The sequence below is a fragment of the Petaurus breviceps genome, unplaced genomic scaffold (genome assembly GCF_028583685.1).
Source record: "Petaurus breviceps papuanus isolate PSGF00001 unplaced genomic scaffold, PetGlider_PUasm1.0 90897, whole genome shotgun sequence".
Lineage (NCBI taxonomy): Eukaryota > Metazoa > Chordata > Mammalia > Diprotodontia > Petauridae > Petaurus > Petaurus breviceps.
In genome coordinates this window covers 5,278,957-5,303,837 of record NW_027187374.1, presented here as the reverse complement: position 1 = coordinate 5,303,837, position 24,881 = coordinate 5,278,957, and the positions used below count along the sequence as shown (strand labels likewise).

Genomic DNA, 24,881 nt, shown 5'->3' with positions numbered 1-24,881 from the left:
TATGTTTTAGTTATATGGTTTTTACCCTGAGCATTGCTTTATTTACATTCCAGAAATGTATCATCATCATTTTTTCATATATTTATTTGTTTCTGTGATTTGTTGTTTGACTCTCACATTATTTAATATTTTATTGTTTATTCTCCATTTGTGTCTTTATCTTTTTTATGTATTTCCTGAATTAATTATTGTTTTTATTGCCTTCTGGTCTGCAAGAGATGCTTTTGCTATTTCTGCCTGTTACATTTGTTGGCAATATCTTACTGTCTTAATACATGCTCAATTTTTGCTAAAATTCCACATAGTGTTGAAAAATACATATACAGTCCTCCCTCAACATCTGTGAGGTTAGAGGCACAGGATCCCTGGTAAATGTGAAAAGCCACTTTAGGCCCCACTCAAAACTTTTATTTTTCATAATTATCATATTTATTTAATACACAAAGCAAGTAAAAACAACACACTGTACCCATAAGTAACTTGCAGTTTCTATGCAAGAGAGATTAGCATGTATCACACAATGTAGAATCTTCATAGTTGCAAGTATAGCTGCAGCAACTGCTTCACATATTTCCTTCTATGAAAAGTGCACAATACAAAGATCAATGGGGGTAGCAAATCATGTGACTGAGGCTGGATGGCAGATAGACAAAGAGGAGGCATTCTCAAAGAGAGGAAGTAGCCTGTAGTTTTTTAGTGCATTGAAACTTTTAGCAACATGTAACTATTCATAATAAATATATGTATGTAAACTTATGGCAGTAAATTATAAAATAAATTGATAATATACAGTATTTAGGCATTTATTACTTACTAATTTTTTTTTTAGTTTTCTTGATATACACACTTTATCTGTGATTTTCTGCAGCATACTGGAAATCTCCAAAACTTCCCATTTAATAATCAATGGTCAGTCCATGAATAACCAAAACTATGAATGCAGAACCCATCAGTTTCAAGGAATAACTATATTCTTTCTCAGTCCCATTGAAAAAATGACATAAATCAATTATAGTTCCTTCAACAATTTGTTCAACCCTATATTTTGATTTTATTTATCATTCTCTTAGACTTACCCAAACTTGAGAGAATGACATTGAAAACACCTGCCACCATTGTGTTGCTGTCTATGTCTTCTTGTAGTTTTCTTAATGTTTCCATTATGTATGTGGATGCTAATCCATTTGGAGCATATAAGTTTAATATTGATACCTGTTTGTTGCCCATGGTTCCTTTCAGAATAATGTAGTTTCGTTGTTCATCTATCTTTATCTTTTTATGTTTGTTTTTGCTTTGTCTGACATAGATTGCAAATATTTTAAAAATTTCCTTGATGCATAAAAATTTTTCCCAGCCACTAATTGTTCTTTTTATATTTCTTTGTTTTTAATGAGTTTCTCCTAACCAACAGATTATGAAGTTTTATTTTCTTATCCACTATTTTGCTTTTTTTTTCATTTAATGAGATTATTTAATCCATTCACATTTAGAGTTGTGAAAGTTATTCTGCTCCATTTGTCTCTAATATTGGCCTTTTCAAATTAGGCTCTCCCTGCCCTCCCCAGTGCAATTGCTATGTCTTTTCAGCCATCAGCTTAATCTATTTTAAAGCATCCTTATTGCAACAGACTTTTCCACTCATCCTCAACCCTTCCTCCTTCCCATTTGTTATTCCTTTCTCTAATTTGAGAGTTTTCCTTGTTATTTTCTCTTATTTTATATTGTTATTTAATTCTTTCTTTTTTTGTATTAGCTATGCAAATAAGTAAAATCTTCATTCCTCCCCTCTTGAACTTATTTTGTTAATTTGTTTTTAAAAATTCATTTTCTGTGTCTTTTCTTTAAAAAAATATTTTCCTCAAACTCTTCATTGTTTAACTTTCCTATCTGTCTAAGCTAAAATTTTATTTTTTTGATTTGTGGCCCTTATACTCATTTTATCCTTTAGTCTCTGAATTCCTCATGGAAGTAAAATTTCTTAGTTATCAATTTTGGGTTCCTTCGGAGAGGGGAAGCAGTTTCCATATTATTACATGTAAATATTATTTCCCAGTCTTTTTTTTTTTCTTGTGCCTCACTCTTAGAAATACCTATTCCTACTGGAAATACAATGGATAAAAGTCGGAATTTTAGGAATTCCTGGTAAGAATTTTCCTATGTGATTGTGTTGTTGATTATTGATCCTTGGCCCCCATAGTCTCCCCCCCCCCCCCCCATTAGCCTTGAAATCTCCTTTATGGTTCCATGCCCTCCCCTCTCTGGTTGTCAATTGCCCTCAAGAGCTCTGATTCCCATTCTTCTGAAACAGGATGAATGGTCTTTCTAAGCAAAAAACCCCTGAAAACTATACACATTGTGAGGTCCCAATTTCAATTTATTTCCACATCTATTCTCCTGTTTGCTTTCTTTTTTCTGAGTACAGAATTATTTTCCCTTCATTTTTAGCCTTTAACTTCATTAGGGTACATCAAATCTTCCCTCTCTCTTTTTCCTCCCATCTCTCTTTTTATTGCTCTCCCATTCTTTAATTTAGTACTGAAACATACATTCATTTCTATCTGGGTTGAGTGTTGCGAGGTTTAATTTATGTTTCGAGATTTTTCTCCATCATCACTACTATTTTGTTTCTGATTTTATGCATATTATTTTTTGTGCATTTACCCCAAAAAAGCCTCTTAATGGTCTCTGAGTTGTTATATTGTTTTGTTCATACTCAGTTTCTGTATTTTTTCCCTTGTGTTTCTCTTTTCTTGGTTGTTTGGAAAGCAAATAATTTCTACAGGTCTGCTTTCTAGGAATGTTTTAAATGTCTCTTTTTATTGTATTTCTATCCATTTTCATTAATGGTTAAGCTTGGAATTTCAGAGCAGTTTCCTTAGATTGCTTATTGAGGTCTTTTGTTCTTCGGAACATATTATTCGATTTCCTCCCACAGTCTCTGATAGGTACAAAATAGTTCTGTGTTATTAAATTTTCCTTTCCTTTGTGTCTTTCTTGGGGTTATTTGCTGAATTTGTTGTCAATGAAATTCTTAGATATAAATACAATGCATCTTGAAATTTGCAGCAATTAATTTCTTTTTCCTTTTCCTTCCTCTGTATGCAATCTGTGAGTTCTTTCCATTGGCACCGTATTTTTTTGCTTTCAGAAATCCTATAAGTTCTTTGGTATTATTTCTTGCATTGTGCCAGTCAGATTTTTTTTTCACTTGTCCTTAAATTTTTCTGCACATTGTATCTTTAAATCCAGTTTTTTTTTTGCTTGTACAAGATTTTCTTTCAGTGTTACTGTTTTTTTGCTTCTCTTCTTCCAAATTGTCCTTCACATACACATATTTGCATTTGCAAACAATTATTCTGTCTTTTGTTTCTCTGGTGAGATTTGCCATCATGGATTCAAGTATTTCTATTCTGATAATTATTTCTGCTCTGCAAGCAATAAATTCTGCTTTCACAGTTCTTATTTCTCTTTTAAGCCATTTAGGAACATTTTGCTGTGGCTCAGTGCTTTCTTGGGAATCCATATTTCCTTTGTCTTGCAATCTTTATTCCCAGATATCTGAACTCTTTTGCATGATCTGGAGACCATATTCCTTTCTGTTATGACTATCTTCCCAGATGGCTCATCTGCTTATATTCAAAGTCATTAATTGACTTTTCTTCCTTCTGATAGCTTTGGTAATTTTGTTTTTTCCCCTTATTTCTCTTTACTGCTTACTTTCTTACTCCTTCACTTTTAATGGCTATTTCCCAGAGACTGGACCACAAAGCCTTTTCATCCTGCTCTCATGCCAGGCAATTCACAGTTCATATGTATCAGTCTCTGTACCAAATAATTTCTGGCAAAACAGAATAGACCCTAACTAGATGTTGGGTCTTTTCCCTCAGGCATTACACACAGCCATGCATAATCTTCCTTTTGCAGGTCCCTTTGTTCTCCAGTTCTCTGGATGTACTTTGTTGCAACATCTAGCATTGGAAAAGCTGCTGTCCTAGACTGAGAAGGTTTTTGCTGTTTGGATTTCTTTGACACCAGGAAGGTTGGAGTCACTTAATCTCTCTGAGTTTCCTCATCTTTAAAATAAAAATAAATAAAATAAGGGTAATAATACTTGTTTGTCATGAGGCTTAGAGAGATAATGTATATAAAGTGTTTTGTAGTCTTTATAGTGTTAGAAAAATAAAAGCTGTTAAACTAAGCATAAAGTGGCATAGTGGTTGTCAACTGTTCATAGTCCATTAGAAATCACTTACCTGCCATTCTTGAATGCATTCCATGAACAAATTTTATGTTATTTTGTCATATGTTATCATATTTCATAATTCATAAGCAATGAATTCTAATTATGGTTATATACCATGGCAAGAAAAATTTTATGTTTTTTTAAAGGTTATTTGATATTACATGGCATCTAAATTATCAAGTAAAAATGTGAATGAAAATTCTTATTTCTGGACTTTCCAGTGCCAAGATGGTAGAGTGAGTCAGGAACTCCCTGAATCCTCCCAAATTCCCCTCCAAACAACTTAAAAGCTGCCTCAGAATTGATTTAAGAGCAGGGAAGCTGCTTACAAGAACAACATAAAAGATTGGTCTGGGGGGTGAGGGGGGATCCATGGGGGTGGGGGTAGTACAAGGTTGGGGAGGGCAAGGTACTAGGGTAGCACCAGCAGGCATCACAGCAGAGGGGAAGAGTTGTAGCAAGACTCCAAGCCCTGGGGCAATGCAATCTGCCAGCAACACTCTACCCTCCTACAAGCCAGCAACCCCAAAGCAATCCAGCAGACTGTGCAGGAAAACAAAGCTCCACCCATTGGCTCCATCCCGACCGCCCCGCCACAAACAACCCCCCCCCCCCCCCCCCCCCCCCCCCCCCCCCCCCCCCCCCACGGGCCACTAGCAAAGCTTTGGCCCCATTGCCAACCAGTGGTGAGGCCATACCTCTGAGGCCAACTAGCAGCAAGACCCCAAACCTTGGGCTAGCCAACAGAGAGATCCAGCCCCTAGGGCCAGACAAATGAAAGGCCCTGTCTCCATAACAGTACAGAAGTAAGGCCCTGTCCCTGGGGCACATAGGCAGTGAAACCTTACACCTACAACAGGGCCAACAGGGAGGGAACCAGGACCCTGTTGGCTGTGGGCACTTGCAGGAGAGCAGAATCCCTGGTTTCAGTTATGGGGCAGAGAGTACAGCTGTAGTTTGCAGCCACCAGAGAGACCACAAGGACCAAGATTGTTTGTGGGACAGTGGGTCTAGGTACCATAATGGTGGCTTAGGAGTGGAGAGTCCAAGGTTGGGCCCTGAGACAGATGTCAGAAAATAACAATGAGAAATACCTGAGGCCTGAGGCATCATTCTCTATACCTTGGGACTAAAATTAGGCTATGCTAATAGCTGAAAAAATTAAATTAAATTAAAAATAAATTTAAAATGAGTAAGCTAAGGAAAAAGAACCCAACCATCAATAGTTACTATGGGGATGGAGAAGATCTGGGCTCATATTGAGAGGAAGAAAATGGAGCTAAAAAATAGCTAAAAGAAAAGTCACTCTTTTTTCAAATAGAAATTTTAAATGATCCCAAGTACAAAGAGAGTTCTTGGAAGAACTTAAAAAAAGACTTTTAAAATCAAATAAGAGAAATTGAGGAAATATTAGGGGAAAATAAGAGTAATCCAAGAAAATCAAGAAAATTATGAAAAGGAGCATCAAACTGGAACTAGAGAATCAAAAATTTAAGGGAGAAAATAATTCCTTGAAAACTAGAATTGGGTAAGGGGAAGTTAATGATTTTCTAAGACACCAAGAAATCATAAAACAAAATCAAAAGAATGAAAAATAATAGTAGATAAAGTGAAACATTTCATCAGAAAAACACCTAATCTGATGAACAGATCAAGGAGAAATGATATAAGAATAGTTGGACTATCTGAAAATTATGATGAAAAAAAGAAACTTGATACAACATTACAGGAAATTATTAAAAATTGCCCTTAAGTTCTAGAACAAGAAGGCAAAGTAGAAATAGAAAAAATCCATCAATCACCACTTGAAAGAGATACCAGGAGGAAAACTTACAGGAATATCATGGTCAAGTTGCAAAGCTCCCAGGTTAAGAAGGAAATATTAGAAGTATCAAGAAAAAAAACCCCAATTTAAATATAATGGAGCAACAATAAGGATTATACAAGACCAAGCAGCTACTAACTTGAAGGACCATAGGTCTTGGAATACTATATTCCATAGAGCAAAAGAGATGGGGTTACAAACAAGGATAACCTACCCAGCAAAGTTAAGTATAATCCTGAATGGGGAGAAAATGGATATTTAATGAACTCAAGGCTTTCAGGTATTTGTGATAAAAACAGCAGAACTTAAGGGGAAATTTGACACATAACATCCAGGAGAACTATATAGTAAACATTAAAGACCTGTTATAAGAGACTCAATAAGGTCAAATGGTTTACTTTGTATATGTGAAAATATCAGTACTTTTGTAATTGTCATCATTATTTAGGTAGTTTGAAAGAAAGGCATGATCTCTGCTTAGTATGATGGAGTGATTCTAAAAAAATAAAACTGTATGGCAAGATACAAAAGAGTAACTATCTTACACAAATGAAGCATGAAAGAAAAAATTGGTATAGAAGAAGCTAGTAGGGTGAGGGTGGGTAGTGCTAGATAGAACCTTACTTTCATCAGGAATGGGTTGAAAAGGGAACAACATTATATTTATATATATATATATATATGTATGTATGTATGTGTATATATATATGTATGTATATATATATATATACACACATATACATATATCTGGAAGGGTATAAAAGTCTTCTAAATTCAGAAAGAAATAAGAGGGCAATGGGATGGGGGGAGGATAAGGGAGGAACTCTTAGAGGGGTGGGTAGTTTAAGGAATAAGAGTAAAAGGTAGCAAGGAGAAATAAAGCAGAGGAGTGAGAAGGGATAGGGCAAATAGGGTGAAAAGGATAGTGAGGAAAAATAGGGAGGCAAATATACAATAAGTAATTGTAGCTTACAATGTGAATACACATACACATATATCTAATTGTAGTCGGCATTAGGTGGTGGGGGAGTGGAGGGAAAGGAAAAAATAAAGTTAAAAGTACACAGGAGTGAACAAAAGAAAACCAACAAAGAAGCAAAGAGGCATAGACCAATATTTTACACCATATACCAAAATAAAGTCAAAATGGGTTCACGATTAAAATATAAAGGTTGATAATATAAGCAATCTGGGAGAGCAAGGGATAGTTTACCTGTCAAGGGTATGGAGAAGGGAAGAATTTATGACCAAACAAGAGATAAAGAGTACTATGAAATGCAAAAATAGATAATTTTGATTATATTAAATTGAAAAGTTTTTTACAAAGCTAATGTAACAAAGGATAGGAGTGAAGCAGAAAATGGGGGAAAAAGTTACAACCAGGCCAGCTAGATGGAGCAGTGAATAGAACACTGGCCCTGGAGTTAGGAAGACCTAAGTTCAAATCCAGCCTCAGACACTTAACACTTACTAGCCATGTGACCTTGGGCAAGTCACTTAACCCCAATTGCCCTGCCTTTCCCCCTCCCAAAAGCAAAAAAAGAAAGAAAAATACAACTAGTGTTCTTTGAAAAAGGCCTCATTTCTAAAACATAAAAAGAAATGAGTAAAATTCATAAGAATACAAGTCATTCCCCAATTGATAAATGTAGCTTACATTTGAATAAATGAACAGGCAGTTTTCAGAAGAAGAAGTTAAAGTTATCTATAATCATATGAAAAATTCTCTAAATCACTATTGATTAGAGAAATGCAAATCAAAACAACTCTGACGTACCACATCTCAGCAGTACATGACAAAACAGGAAAATGATAAATGCTGAAGAAGATGTGGGAAAATTGGAACACTTATACATTGTTGGTGGAGTTGTGGACTGATCCAACCATTCTGGAGAGCAATTTGGAGCTACGCCCAAAGGGCTATAGAAATGTGCATACTCTTTGACCCAGCAATACCACTTCTATACAAATGAGAAAAGGACCCATAGGTACAAAAATATTTATAGCAACTTTTTTTTTTGTGGTGGAAAGGAATTGGAAATCAAGGATATACCCTTCAATTGGTGAATGGCTAAACAAGTTGTGGGTGTATGACTGTAATGGAATACTAATATGCTATAAGAAATGAGGAGCAGGGTGGCTAGGTGGTACAGTGAATAAAGCGCCAGCCCTGGAGCCAGGAGGACCCAAGTTCGGTTCTGGCCTCAGACACTTAACACCCACACACACAAAAAAAAAGACAAAAAAAGAAAAAGAAATGAGGAGCAGACAGACTTCATAATAACCTGGAGAATCTTATGTAAACTGATGCTGAGCGAGGGGAGCAGAACCAGGAGAACATTCTACACAATATCATATCTGTGATCACTAACTTTGGTAGACTGGGCTCCTCTCAGCAATGCAAGGTTATAAGATAACTCCAAAGGACTCATGATGGAAAACATTATTCATATCCAGAGAAAGAATTATGGAGTCTGAATGCAGACTAAAGCAAACTACTTGCTCTCTCTCTCTTTTCATTTTGTTTTGTTTTGGTTCTTCTTCCCCATGGTTCATTCCATTAGTTATAATTATTCTTTACAACTTGACTAGTGTTTAATATGAAAGTATATGTAAAACCTATATCAGATTGTATGCCACCATGGGAGGCAGGGGGAAGGAAGGGGAGGAGGAGAAAATTTGGAATGCAAAAACTTTGGAACTGAGTGTTGTAAGCTAAAAGTAAATATTTTAAAAAAACAAGAAAGCAAAGAAAAGCTGGACAGCTTTGAAAACAATGTATGGTATTTATTATATAGGTTTACTTGAAATGGAAATTTATTGTTTTATGTTGAATTCTCTCCTATGGTCTTCTGTGTATATGGCAATTTTTTTCTTTCTTCATTTTGTATTTTTAACATTTTAAAATTTACCAAAAAAAAAGATATATAAAAACTCACCAAATAAAACAACTCCTTTAGAAACCAAATTGGTCAAATGGAAAAATAGATACAAAAACTCACTGAGGAAAATGATTTCTTAATAATTAGAATTGGGCAAGCAGAAGTTCCAGGAGATATCAAGTTACAATAAAAGAAAATCAAAGAATGAAAAAAAAATTTTAAATGTGAATTCTTGCAATGAGAAAACAAGTGACCTGGAAAATAGATCCAAAAGAGATACTTTTAAAATTATTAGGCTACCTGAAAGCCATGATTAAAAAAAAAGCCTGGACAGCATCTTTCAGGAAATCACTAAGGAATATTGCCCTGATATCCTAGAACCAGAAGGCAAAATAAAATTTAAAAGAATTCACTAGTTGTCAACTGAAAGACCCCAAAACAAAGCTCTTAGGAGTATCATAACCAAATTCCAGAGCTCCAAGGTCAAGGAGTAAATATGGCAAGCAACAGAAAGAAACAATTCAAATACTGTAGAATTACAATAAGGATTACACATTATTTAACAGCTTCCACATTAAAGAACCAGAGGGCTTGGAATAAGATATTCCAGAAGTTAAAGGATTTAAGATTGCAACCAAGGATCACCTACCCAAGAAAAACTGAGTATAATCCTTTAAGGAAAAAAAATGAATATTTAATGAAATAGAGGGATTTTAAACATTCCTAATTAAAAGATCAGAGCTGAATAAAAACATTGATCTTTGAATACAAAACCCAAGGGAAACATAAAAAGAAAGAAACAAAGAAAGAGAAAGAAAGAAAGGAAGGAAGAAACAAACAAACAAGAAATAGAAAACATTAAAGTTTCAATAAGGTTAAAGTGTTTATATTTCTATATAACAACTGCTGTTTGTCCTTCATTCTCAAAGAGGACCATGACATCAGGGAGGTGATGCCAGGAAGTATAAGTGAATTGGATTTTTTTCTTGTTTTTTTTTTTTCTGTCAAAGAAAAGTCTTAACTCCAAATCTCTCTGGTCCCTACCTGGTCAATATTTGGACCCTAATTGGTTCAGAATGAATGTAAATAACAACTGTTTCTGTTTTTGCTGGAAACACTGAAGGTCTTCCCCTCCCAGCTCTATTTTTTTTAAGAGGTCATTCTTTGCCTCATTTTATTAAGCCTTAATCACTGAATGGAAACTGCCTCAGCCAAACTCAGACCTGTTAAAGACCTTAGTTTGAAAAGGCCAAGGTTTCTCACTGCATCCTGTGCCATCTCTAGATGTCCTGATCCATATCTGGCCACTAGACTCAGATGGTTCCAGAAGAGAAAGTGAGGCTGGTGACTTTGTGCAGCCCTTCTTCTATATAGCAAGATAATATTTGAAACTCTTAAAAACTTTATTACTCTGGGGCGGCCAGGTAGCACAGCAAGTAAAAGCACTGGCCCCAGAGTTGGGATAATCTGGGATTGAATCTGGGCTCAGACACTTAGCACCCACCCAGAAACACCTGGCTGTGTAACCTTGAGCAAGTTACTTAACCCCAATTGCTTAGGGGCAGCCAGGTGGTGCAGTGAGTAAGAGCACCGGCCCGAGTTGGGATGACCTGGGATTGAATCTGTGCTCTGATACTTAGTACCACACCCAGAAATAACTGGTCATGTAACCTTTAGCAAGTTACTTAACCCCAATTGCTTAAAAAAAAACTTTATTACTCTAAGGGCAATTAGGAGGAGACAGGGGTGTGGAAATAAGACAACTTTGATGGGATGATACTCTCTCCAAAAAATAAAATAAAATAAATAGGTGAGCAAGAAGATTGCACTGGGAGAAGGAGGGGGCAGATAGAAAAGGATAAATTATCTCACATAAAGAGAAAGGAAAGAGATATTATAATGGAAGGGGTGTGGCTGGCAAAGTTTGTACCTTACTCTCATAAAATTGGCTCAGAGAGGGAATAACACACACACTCACAGAAACTGATCTTACCCTAAGGGAAGTAAAGAGGGATGGAAATAAGAGAAATGGAGAGGGGAATGATAAAAGGAAGGGCAAATTGGGGAGGTGGTGATCAAAAGGAAAATGATAAATGTTGTAGGGGATGTGGGAAAACTGGGACACTAATGCACTGTTTGTGGATTTGTGAACTGATTCAAAAATTCTAGAGAGCATTTTGGAACTATGCCCAAACTGTAATAAAACTATACATACCCTTTGATCCAGCAATACCACTGCTAGGTCTATATCCCAAAGAGATAAAAAAAAAATGCATGGGGGAAGAGCAGGAGGGTGGGAAAGACCTATATGTACAAAAAATATTTATAGTAGTTCTTTTGTGGTGGCTAAGAATTCTAAATTGAGGGGATGCCTGTCAATTGGGGAATGGCTGAACAAGTTGTGATATGTGATTGTGATGGAATTTTATTGTGTTATAAGAGATGAAAAGCAGGATGATTTTGGAAAAAGCTGGAAAAATTCATATGAAGTAATATAAAGTGAAGTGAACAGAACCAGGACAATGCTGTACACAGTAACAGCAATATTATACAATGAAAGATTGTAAATGTCTTAACTATTCTCAGCAATATGATGATCCAAGAAAATCCCAAAGGATTCATGATGAATAATACTATCCACCTTCATAGAAAAAAAAACTGCTACTATCTGAAAATAGACTAAAGCATACAATTTTTTACTTTCTTTTTTTCTTTTTTCTTTTATTTGAGTCTTCTTGTACTAAATTACTAATATGGAAATGTTTTACATGATTGTAAATGTATAACCTATATCAGATTTCTTACTGTCTCAGGGAGGAGGGGGGGAGTGATGGAGGAAGGAAGGAATAGAATTTGGACCTCAAAACTCTAAAAAAAATATTATTAAAAATTGCTTTAGCAGGTAATTTGGGGAAAATGAAATATTATTTAAAAAGAAAATTCTTTCTTCTTAGTAAATCCATTCATTTTATTTTCACTAGAAATTATTGTGATTATGAGTCTTAAAGAGAATGGTGACAGTCCCATTTTCTCTGTACTATAGATCAAGGAACAGCCTCTTTAAGCAAGTTATGCATATGCTTACTGTATTTTAATGTTTTCTTTAGACTGTAGATAACCTGTAATTTTAATGGTTTTGTTTGTTTCAGCAAAAGAAAACAGTGTACCTCTCAAATTTTTCAAACTTTCAAAACTTGAACACCAGATATGTATAAGAATTACAAGAGGATTGAGTGGAAGGGTTCCATATGGTTGAAAAATAATTTTTCTCCTCTCAGGAATCTGTTCTGATAAAGATTGCAGCAATAATGTATCTCTACCATTGCTAGTGGATGTTGTGTACATAATTGAGGACAAAATCAGAAAATAATAAATGCAAGCAAAAAAGAGCCCAGAGATTTTAAATCATAGATTGAAAGGATAAAAAAATACCTAGGGGATATTGGAATATCCTAATGGGGAAAGAAGAGAGAAGGAATGTGCCTTTAACTCAGAAAACTTGCATTACATTATCTTTTCATCTGAGACCCATTTAATTATGTTATGAAATAAAATTGTAGAGTAGGAATGTTCAATCTTTTAATTGCCACTTGTAGTAGAGAGGATTTTTTTTTAATACCAGAAGTCATAGTTTGTTGTATAAATAAGACAAGCATTTCTAGACTCAGATTAATCTGTGATGACTTCAATTTCCACAACATCATTGTATTAGGCAGCACAATTCCATCTCTGGTTGATGGGCAGAAAGAGTGGGCTGCTTGCCAGGTAGATATTTTCATGACTCCCAGCCCCCAAAGGTGATATATTTTTTAGCTAATTCAATGAGGAATGGGTTAAACTTTGCATCTAAATTAGACAATAGCTGCCTTTGCAGTGTCAGCAGAATGGTTTATGGGAATGAACTCCACAATTGGCAGAGAAACATGTGACCTTACAGTTGAGATTTTGTTATCCTGCCAATTGAGACTTGGAAAGCAGGACCTGTTCAGACGTTTTCCCTTTTCCCTTACATGGCATAGAAAATTCTTGACTTTAGCCAGACTCAGCAAGCTATTGAGCTTGGAAACACAACTTTTTTTTTTTTATTCTGGCTCTTTTTTTTTGGAGACCACAAAACGTTGGCCCTTTCAGGTCTGATAAATTCTGTTGTTTAAAAAAGGAAAATATAAACAGAATATTTAGAGATAATAAGTGAATCAAGGGGAAAAACATTTCTTTTTTTCTTTTTAAAATTCCTTATTTTAAAAATCCTTGGAATAACTTATAAACCAGTTGGTTTTTCCCCCCTGGCATTTAATGAAGCCATTTGAATATGTGCTCATTGCAGTAAGAAGTACTGAAAGTATATCCTGCCCTTTTACCTCTTTGCTTCACAGATATGCACAATCCCCATTTATAAAGTCAACAGGCTGGATGAATTTCCTGAATTCTCCAGTCTTTTACCCCTGAGATTCTGCTTGTGTAAAGGCTTGGTGTAGCTTTTGCATAATGTTCTTTTGCCTGGAATTCTGAGGATAATAAAAGGAAACAAGCATACTTGCCTTTTTTCTTAGAAATAACGGGCTCCCTAGAAGAAACAAAGCAGTTTGTGCCACATGCAAGAGTTCTGAAGAAAGAAGGAAAAAAGCCTCTCTTGATCTCACCCAAAACAAAACAATTTTTTAAAAATCTACTTAATTTCAGAGACCTGTGATATAATTTTTTTCAAAAGCAACATAACTATATGAGCCTTATGAATTTTTTGGCTTTAAAAAATTCTTGCATAAATAAACAATACTTTGCCTTAGTTGAAACACACCTTTAGTGCCATGTATAACCAATATAAAATAATTTATTTCTTTTTTCACCTGTTTTTATAAAAGGGGATCTTTTAATATGTATTTAGATGTAATATCTAAATAGCTACTCAATTTTCTCTTACTTTTATTTTTTGCTCATTTTTTCTAATCCTAATTAACAATAGAACTATAGGTAAAACTAAAAATAAATGCACAAAGAGCAGGAACACCTTTTTGGCTTTATTAAACACTAAGTTTTGCAGAGACATTGAAAAATGGTTGTACTTTCTCATTCAGTATTAATTTCAGATACCTAAGAAAAAGTGAATATTTAGGAATTTTTTGTTAAGGAAATTAATTTTTATTTATTCAAAATGAAATAAGAAAAAATATTTCTGAGCTGAATAGCAAAAAGCTTGATTTTATATAGAGTACAATATATATAATAAAAAGGGGGGTGAGTTGTAGTAAATTTGTAGATCTTATATCATTCATTTATAAAGAATTCAGCATCATTTAAAAAGGAATAAAAGGTAAACTTTTTACAAAAAACAGTTCAGGGGGGCAAATTTCAATTCCAAATAGTATCATACTCTTTAAAAAAAAGACTTTCAATAAACAAACCATAGAATAATTACAATATTTTATTCACTAAGTATTTTAGAGAAAAGTAATTATAATTTTCTCATAAGTTTAAAGCAAAGTACTATCTAAGTAGATAAATTGCTATTTAATTTTTTTCCTATCCTATTGGAATTTATTTGAATAAAAATTACTTTTTGTGCAAAATGCCTATATTTTTTTAAATAAAATAAATTATCATGATATAGATTTGGACTGTAAGACTATTTGGACTGTAAGACATCAACAGTAGTTTTAATAACTCATTTTACAGTACTGTGTATTTCCAATGTGTATTTACATAAATTACAGATTTTAGCATTAACTGAACTAGGCAAATAGACCTATTTAGTGTTCTATGCTGTCAATAAATTCTTAATAAGTTTCTCCCAAGTTCGTAAGTGGGCCAGTTCTTAAAATATTTGTCTTGAGCACAATCTACTTCTCATTTTTATGCGGTAGTTTTCATTTAAACTTATTTTTTTCTTGTAATTTTGTGAACAATATTCCTGTTTCTTATATACATCTTACTAGATTTGTGTTTACCATTTCTTTTCTCCCTTTTAAAACTATTGATTAACATGACCAAACTTTTATTACCTTTTAAATAGAAACATTCTATGCAAATATTTACTTTATATGTATACATATACATGTGTGTATGATGTATCTACACACATATACATTTATATTCACATACTCCTTTATATTGGAAAAAAATGCAGTTGAACTGCACAAACTGTACACATGAGTAGTGTCATTTGAAATGTGTATTCTTGGACTAATTTTAGGTTATCATAGGTTTTATAAAAAAAGTTTAATTTGACAAGTCATGTAATTCTTTGACTACAATAATTTTATCAAGTATTTATAATGAATTCTATGCTAAGAGTTGGTAAGATATTGCCAACTGGTACAAACCCGTAGATCCGATCTTGTGGTGAAACTGATTTCACAAGCTCGCCTCTTTGGGTCTGTGTCAGTGTGGTAATCTGAAAAATGCTACATTTATCATCTTTCTAATGATATTTGGAGAAAAATATCATTAAACCTGTGATCCTCTTAATATAAGGAAGAGCATTTATTCTAAAAAATTATTCCTTTTGATTTTGTTGTCAATCATATTAAAAGTCTAAAAGTATATATGTTAGGACTTAGTTTTCAAGCATTTGGAAAATCTGTCTGAATTCTAATACTATATCTGCTCAATTGACAAAAATACTAAACATTTTAAAAGCAATGAATAGGAAATATACCAGCAAAACATATCTGTATATATGAGTGCCAATAACTGTAATAATCACAGACTTCAGTATATATTTTTAAACTATAACTGAATTTATGAGATTGCCAATAGTTTTTTTTCCCCTTCAACTCAGGGTGATGTTGACTTGAACTCTAATAATTTGTCTTCAAATTGCAGGAGGAATAATATCATAAGACAGTATAATACACTGGCTGTATTTCATAAATAAGTGACTTTTCTAGCCAATGGACCAGTCTATTTATTGGTAAAATGCTGGGTTAACATAGTATTTTACCTTTTGCCACCTATATCAATATTCATTGACCTTGGATATAATACCAGCTATATTTGAAGGAGTTATCTGAAGATACAATGAAGAAATCACATCATCTCTGGAAGTTGTGTGCATCCAGGTAGAGGTAGTAGGTTGTATGGTTTAGAGTTACATCCTGGGAGTTAACCATACAACCTTCTAGCTTTCCTTGGAGCACACTTGAACCATCAGGAAGTCTTCATCATTTTAACTTTCTGTCAAACTCTATGCAAAAAGGTATTATTTTAGTAGTTTAAAGAATGATAACTCCAATACTTTATTGGATTGAAACAATTCCAACTGTACTGACTATTTAATTGCTTCATTCACTTTACTATTCAGTCAAACAACGTGAGCAAAGGCAACATGAGTTCAGTACCTGGTTCACAATCATTCTCTTGCCTCTCCTGCCTTCATACTAGGAGACTTCAACATATATATTTATACCACTTCAATCATGCACATTCATAACAGGTCCTCAATATAACAATAATAATAATAATCGCCATTTATATAGTGCTTACTATGTGTCAGACACTTTTACAATTATTATCTCATTTCATCCTCAAACAATTCTAGGAGATAGGTGCTATTATTTCCCCATTTTTCAGATGAGGAAACTGAGGCAAACAAAGGTTAAGTGACTTACCCAGGGTTGCACAGCTAGTAAGTGTTTGAGCCCATATTTGAATTTGGGTTTTCTAACCCTCTACTTACTTCCCATGAACTACTCTACATTAACCACAAATATGATCTTGCCATAACCCACAAATGTTCTGTTTCTATGTTCATGAACTCTATAATCCTTCTATCTGATTATGTGCTTTTTTATCTTTTCATCTTTCCCTATGTCTTATGACCTCTAAAGCTAATGTTTTTCTTCATCTTCATCATGACCAGAATTTCTCAGGTCTTTCTCAGCCCACTAGCTCTTGTACTGGCTATACTCTCCTCCCTTTTCTCTATCAACTTTTTGTTCAACCAACTTAACTCTACACAATCCTACACCTTTTACTCCCTTGCCTTCTTGTCCTAACAAAGATCACGCCTTTCCAAGGTCCCACACTTGGATTATATCAACCTTCTTCACTTCCCCTCCTCAATAAGATGGTCCTAGATCCTTCATATCATCAGCCCTTTCAACACGCTCTCCAACCTGCTTCAACTCCACACCAGTTTCCTTGCCTTCATAAGAGTAGCAGTGCCCCACTCTATAGCTCCATATAAGATGCCTAACATCCTAAGAGGACTCCAACCTCAGGCCAGCTCTATGATTACTGAGTCCTTCCTTGGAACTTCTACATCCTGAGAAGGCCCTACTATGCTGTTCACTCTTTAATATTGTTCATTTTTCATTCTCAAAGAGGGCCATGCCATCAGGAAGGTGATGCCATGACTTACAAGTGAATTGGATTCAAGCAAGGCAGACCTGTACAAAGTCACCAGCCTTACTCTCTCCTCCAGAGCCATCTGGGGCCATTGGCAAGATGTAGATCAGGATCTTTACTAATGTATCTGGCCTGCCTTCATTCATACTGCTTGGCCCTCTGGAGAAAATAATTTGCCTAAACTCATTCTTCAATGATTAATAGTTAGGAAATATTTATTATTATTATTATTTTTAGGTCTTTTTCTGTTTACTTCACCTTGCATCAGTTCATTTGAATCTTCCCAGGTTTCTTTGAAACCATCCCCATCATTATTTCTTAGAGTATACCAGTACTCCATCACATTTACATATTATGATTTATTCAGCTACTCACCAATTGATGGGCACCTCTCATCCCTCACTGCATTTCCAATTCTTTGCCATGGCAAAAAGAGATGCTATAAATATTTTTTTCATCCTTATTTAGAGTTTGTTTTATTGAAGACTAATTCCTCACTTAATATGTCCTCCCTCTAGTTGCCCTTCCTTTCTCCTTTTTTCTCCAGTTTCCTTCTTGAGTGAAATATATTTATGTATCTTACTGTATGTATATACATATGTTTATATGCATTCTTCCCTCCTTTGTTCCATTCAGATAAGAGTGAAATTAAAGAGTCACCTAATCCTCCCACTCTGTTGTTTATATAAAGTCTTACTTGAATCCTAAAATCCCCAAGCATGTTTCTCCCCTACCCCCTTCCTCCACTGTATTCCTCATCCCCTCCTTTTCCATTTTTTCATATAATCAGCAGAACACTCCTAGGTTCTCTAATTAGATTCTATAACCCTTGATGATGATAAGGCTCTGGGGGATCATATATCATCCCCTATATCATTCCCTATATTCGAATATAAGCAGTTTATTCTTGTTTAGTTTTCTATGATTGCTTATGTTTACTTTTCATGCTTCTAATTACTCTTGTGTTTGCACTCCACAATAACCTTTCATCTGGAATGCCTGGAAGTACTCTGCTTCATTAAAGGTACATTTTCCCCCTGTAGTCCATTTGTTTTTGCTGTGATATAACTTTTATTTTCTTTTTTTCAGTCTTCTGAATTTGCTTTTAATGTAAATCATTGCCTCATGTAAACATTGGCTTTTATTTGCTCCATTTTTGTTTTTAGTGATATTTGTTGTTTGGACAAGGATTTGTCCCTATTGTGACAAGCTATTAATTCCCTTTCCATTTCTCCTATATTTCTCATTTCTTTACCATTTTTTCCTTCAGTGTTCCCATTCCATTTATAAATATATTTTTAGCTCTTTTTAAACAACTCTTTCTTCATCTCTTTTAGGATTTCTAGTGGAGTATTTTTCTCTCAAGTTTTGCTTATAGGTATTCTAAAGACATTCTCTTTTTTTGGATTGAGATTCCCTATAACCGTAATGACTTTTTATAGTGGGATTCTCCTTTTGTTTGCCCATTGTCGCAGCCTGCTTCTTGACTTCAGACGTAATATTGGGGATGGGCTCTGATCCATTTCTTGAGGGAATATCTGAGCTGTCTTATTGGGGATTTCTTGGGGGTAGTGATGATTTTATTCAGGGTCTCAGGAACAGGCTAGAGAACTGCAAGCTTTTAGTACTCTTGAAGTATTCTGATCTGAGGAAATATTTGATTGCTACCCCTCCTGATCTGAGTTCTGCAAGTTCCTGATATGGTTTTCAGTTTGAGCAGCAGCTGATGGTCCTAGATTCAGTACCTATCAACCAGCTGGAAAAGTCTGTTGACTCAAAGTGGCAGAATTTTAAATTGCACTATGGTTTGGGATTCCTGCCCTGATTATTCCTCTGACAATTGGGCTAGATGTCAGAACTGAGACCCATATCTATTCCTGGGGCCCTAACTACAACATTGCTGCTTGCTACTGAACTTGCTGCCATCTAGGTACACTGTCCAGGCCTCCTATACCAGGAAATACTACTCCTGCGTGCAGGTCCCCTTCTAAATCTGCTCTGGATCGGAGATCCAGAAATGGGTAGTGAAAGATAAAGCCTCCAGTTGGCACCTGTCACCATCTTGGTATAGGTCTGGTAGAGGCCTGGTATGGGTCTGGGACAGCCTCTTGCCCAATTGCACAGCCTCTCTCTGGGTGCTAGTGTTCAGCATAGCACACTGCTGGCCTGATCTGTCCTTTGTGTCTAAAGACCTCTTTCTGTCTTCTTATACTAAGCTAGGTTGGAAAAAAATTATCAATTTTGACATTATTGGCTTTTCCCCATCAGGATTTAGTCTGATATATTTTCTAGATCTGTTTGGAATTTTGTAATGGGGAACTCTATTGTACTGCCTCCTATGATTCTGCCAGTTTGGCTCTGCCTCCTTCTCCATTACTGTTAAATGCACCAAAATCAAATATAAAATGCTCTGACTTTTAAAGCCCTTTATAACCTGGCTCCTTCCTAGATTTTCAGTCTTCATACAATTTCCTCCCCTCCACATACACTATGATCTAGTGACACTGACTGGCCTCTTTGCTTTTCTTGTACAAGACACTCCATCTCCCTTCTCAGTGCATTTTCTTTTCTTTTTAAAAAAATTCTTATGAGGGGGGGAGACAAGTCAATTAGGGTTAAGTGACTTTCCCAAGGTCACACAACTTGTAAGTGTCAAGGGTCATATCCTCCTGATTCCAGAGCTGGTGCTGTAACCACTGTGCCTCTGTGCATTTTACACTCTTTCCCCTCCGTGCTTGTAATGTTCTTCTGCCTCATCTCCTCCTCCTGGATTTCTTGTTTATTTTTTGTGTTGGCTAAAATCCTCCCTTCTGCAAAAAGCCTTTCTTCATGTTAGTAGTGTCTTCCCTCTGAGATTAACTCCAGTTTACCTTTTTTATATCTTTTTTGTGCAATGTTGTTTGAATGTTGTCTTTCCCATTAGATTGTGAGCATCTTGAGAACAGGTCTTCTGTTTACCAATAAAACGTCTTTGTAATCTGTTACCTTCCTACCTTTCACAATGTAACTTTGCCTTTCCTTGTATTCCCAACACTTAGCATGTACATTGCACATAGTAGGTACTTATTACATCCATGTTCACTTGACTTGACTATGACCCTGCCTCATACCTCATCACAAAAATATAACAATAATAAATTACATTATCCATTGGGAGGTCTCTTTACTCCCCTTCTCCTCATCTTACATTATTTGAGAATTTCTTCCTCTATCTCCCCCTTCAAACTGGTCTCAGATGAAAAGATAACCTTTTTTCGAAAGATAAGTCATGCTTTTTTTTCCCAACAAATTGACCAACTATGCTCCTCACTTTCCCATATCTCATTCTCTGTCTACTGGCTGCTTCCTCGATGACTATAATCATGCCCATCTCTCCTCAGCTCTCTTAATCCTACAATTTTTGCTAGGGATTGTCCGATATTTCTCCTCCCTTTCATGACTAAACTCCTTGAAAAAGTCATCAAAAAAGCATGATCCCTATTCCTTTCTTTTTACTCTTTTGAAAACCCTCCCTAATTTCTGACTTCCCTGTGCAATTGAAACTGCCTCTCCAAAATTACCAGTGATCTTGTGACTCTCAAGCTCTTCTCTTGGTCCTGCTCTTCCTTAACATCACTGAAGCATTTGTCCTGTTATTTGGCTTCTTCTCCTGATTATTTTCTTTCCTGTAGGTTTCCATAACACTGTTCTATCCTGGTTTTCCTCATATCTATCCAATCATTCCTGATCCTCTTTTCCTTCTTCATCCATATTATGTCCACTAACCAGAGGTATCATCCAAGGTCTTGTGCTCCCTTCTCTTTTCACTCTATAATATCTCGTAAGGTAATTTTTATCAGCTTCAATAAATTCAATCATAATGCCAATTATTCTCATATATACATTGTGCATTTGTATGTTTGTATTTGTGAATATATGTACACATATTCGTGTATATGTGTATACATATGAATATGTCATATATTTATTATGAGCATGTGTACATATATGTATGCCTGTGTATATATCTACTCCTAAGTCTTGTTCCTGATCTTTAGTCACACATCTTAATATCTCAAGCTAAATATCCTGTTGACATCTTAAACTTAACATGTCCAAAACAGAACTCATTTTCTTTTCTTATAAAGTCTTCCCACATTCTAAACTTCCCTCTTACAATCAGGAGTACCACAATTATCCCAGTTGCCTCAGTCAGCAACCACAATGTCATCCTTGCTTTCTCACTCTTACTAACCCCACATATACAATCCATTGCTAAATCTTGTACTGTATACCTTGACTACATAACTCCAATACATGCCTTCCTCTCTACTGATAGAGCTAACCATAATTCAGCCCCTCTTTTCCCTCTAGTGCATACTACAGCAATAAGCTAATTATTTTGCCCATCTCAAGCCTCTCCCTACTCCAACATATCCTCCAATAGGTGGCCTCAGTGCCAATTTTTCTAAAGCTTCATCTGAAGATGTCACCATCCTGCACCCCCAAATGAGTGTCAGTGGCACCTAATTACATATAGTATCAAATACAGCTTTCTGTTAGTCAATTAAAAGCCTTCTGTAAGTAAGGAAAATTTTGTTATTCTTTTTAGAGTTTAGTTTCTCAGAATCCATGACCATGGCAATGTCTAGTTTCCAGGTATTAGATAACAACTCCCAGAATAACCCCAAGGATCCTAAATAGTAGTTCCTAGAATCATAGTGATAAACAATCCTACTAAGAGTGCACAGTGAGATAAGGGGTGATATAAATGTGGTATTCACCTGAGCCAAAAGACAATATTGCTTAACCTGTGAGGCTATTGCTGGCAATGTGCCTTCTTTGTCTGTTGCCCTATAAAGCAAGTGGGCACTGGTCAGTGAGTGGGGAACCCATGTGGGATTTGGGTAATGCATTGTAGAATGTATGTACCTGCCTCAACAGGCCCACATTGAGGCTTGAGCAGATTCAGGAGAATGCACAAGCTGTGCCTGTCTCTATTGACTCCATTGAGACATTGGGTAATTGCACATCCCCCCTCACCAACCCCTGAGAGAAGAATGATTAAGGAATGTTGTAGGAGTTGGTGTTCCTACTATCAGCAACCTCTTCTGAGACTAGACTAGAATAAATTAAAATTATTAACCCCTCTGAAGCTATCTTCCTGTCCTTCCTGTCTGACCAGATTAAGAGTGAACTTGTTAGAACCTGGAGTCCAAATACTCCAGTGCCTCCCATGTGTTACCTGTGAAACACCTTCATAATTTGATTCCTTTATTCAAGGTTTCTTATCACCTACTTGCCTCTACAATCCAACTATACTGGATGCTTCCAGTTCCTTAAGCATGATGCTCCCTCTCTGCCTTCATGTAAAGCTGTCCATTAGGCCTGAAATCTTTGGTCCCTTCTTCTCCACTATTTAGTCTTCTCAGCTTCCTCCAAACCTCAGCTTAAATCCCACCTTATACCAAAATCCCCCTTCTAGCTGCTAATGCCAACCCTTTCAGATGACCTTTGTCTCCTTGATATATATCTTGAATGTACATAGTTGTTTTGTTTTGCCCATTACTTTTTGCTGCTTTTCCCCCCATTGCTTTCTTTGTATCCCTTGTCGCACTTGGCAGAATGCCTAGAATATAGTAAGTGCCTAATAAATGACTGAATAGCTGATTGGGATATTGTAAAGTGGATTTGTATTTCATATGGAATGTGAACTAGATGGTGTACAAAAGACACATAACTCTAATATGCCAAGATTTTAGTTTGTAATCATCACCATTTTCCAATCCAGAAAAACTAAAAATTTTGATGATTGGTAACAAGCTGTAAAATTAGTGAGACAGCATTTTTAGGCTCTTCACTTCCAGATTTAACTCAGAAGTGCAGGCTAAAATGTAAAAGTCTACTAGTGACTAAAAGATATTTTTGTTTGATCATTATAATATTTGTGCTCCAGTGAAAGACTTCACATTAAACATCAAATTAGATAAAATCTAATGAAATTTAAGTTTAGAAAATAAAGATGCCACAAACAAGCATGAGAACATCAAGGATAAAGGTAAACATTGTCACTTGTGTGATGTAGTCAAATCATGATTATTCATCTTGAAATGAGAAACATCAAGATAATCTATGTAAACTTGGAATGCATTTTTCTGACTAGATTTTTAATATTGTTGTGTTTAGTGTTCTGAGGATATTCAATTCTTTAAACACAAGGATAATACCATCAAAGTAGTAACTCAAGGAGAAACCCAGGAAAGCTAATACTAAATTCCTCATTTTACTTTGCTTCTCAGGATATCATTCTTTTAAAAACAATATTAAGGGAAGGAGTAAAATCACTGGCAGCATAATTTTCGAGGGATATGTTCAACTCCTTCTATCACATTGGGAATAAATTGAATTACTTTTCAGACTATAAAAAAAATCAACTTCAAAAAGAATTGGAGACTTCCAGTACCAAGATGGTGCAGTGAGGAAGACCTCCCAAGTTCTCCTCCAAACAATTAGAACACTTTCTCAGAATTACTCTAGGAACAGGAAAGCTTCCTCCCAGTCTGACAGAAAAGGTCTGCCTCACATGTGAAGTCTGAAAGCAACAGCAGCAGCAGCTGCCAGTCGCACAGCAGGGAGCCTAGGGCTTGGGGTAATCAAGCAATGAAGCCCTGTTACTGCAAATCAGCAAGCCCCCCCCCCCGAAAAATGAGCAGTCTGTACAGCACAGCAAGGCCCCACTTCAGCAATACCACCACTAGCACAAGCCACTCACCAGCCATTGACTCCATTGCAGACTAGTAATGAAACTCTAACCTGGAACTGGCCAAGAGTGAGACCCTGCCCCCGAAGCTTGCCAGCAGACAGTCCCTGTTCCACAGCAACCCAGCAGCAGGGCCCCACCCCTGCGGCAGGCCAGAAGCTAAACTCCACACCCAAGGGAGCCAATGGTGAGGTTCCATCCCCCAGTACAAGCCAGAAGGGTAAGTTACCATTCAGTGAAAGCAAGCAGCTAAGCCATGAAAGTCAGAAAGCTAAGCCAGTCAAAGTCAGCAGAAAGACCCTGAGACCCAGCACAAAAAGCTTATGATAGGGCAGGATGAGAGCCCAACTCTCACATCAAAACACCAAGTCACAAAAAAGGCAGGAAAATGAGCAAAAGAAAAAAGAAAGAACTTGACTATAGAAAGATACTATGGTAAAAGAGAAGATCAAGAAGGAAGGAGAATAGTGTCAAAATAGCTACAAAATGTAATTTGGTTTCAATCCCCCCAAAAAAATTCCTGGAAGAACTTAAAAAGGAATTTAAAAAGCAAATTAGAAAGGTAGAAGAAAATTGGGGGAAGAAACTAGAGTAGTGCCAGAGAAACATGAAAGAGTCACTAGTATGCAAAAAGATATACAAAAATTTACTGACGAAAATAACTACCTAAAAAATAGAATTGGTCAAATAGAAAAAGAGGTATAAAAGCTCACTGAAGAAAACAATTTCTTAAAAATTAAAAATGAGAAAGTGGAAGCTAATGGCTACATGAGACATCAAGATATGATACAACAAAATCAAAAAAGTAAAAATAAAAAATATGAAATTTCTCATTGGAAAAAAAAC

General features: G+C 35.7%; 1 long non-coding RNA gene across 1 annotated transcript; it reads right to left on the bottom strand.

Moving 5' to 3' along the window:
- Positions 1-2,248: 2,248 nt before the first annotated feature.
- On the bottom strand, positions 2,249-24,165 carry LOC138151431 (uncharacterized). Its single transcript, XR_011165824.1, has 3 exons — positions 24,048-24,165; positions 7,624-7,653; positions 2,249-4,073 (listed from the first exon to the last, which is right to left on the bottom strand). It is a non-coding gene; the product is annotated as an uncharacterized lncRNA (long non-coding RNA).
- Positions 24,166-24,881: the final 716 nt, after the last annotated feature.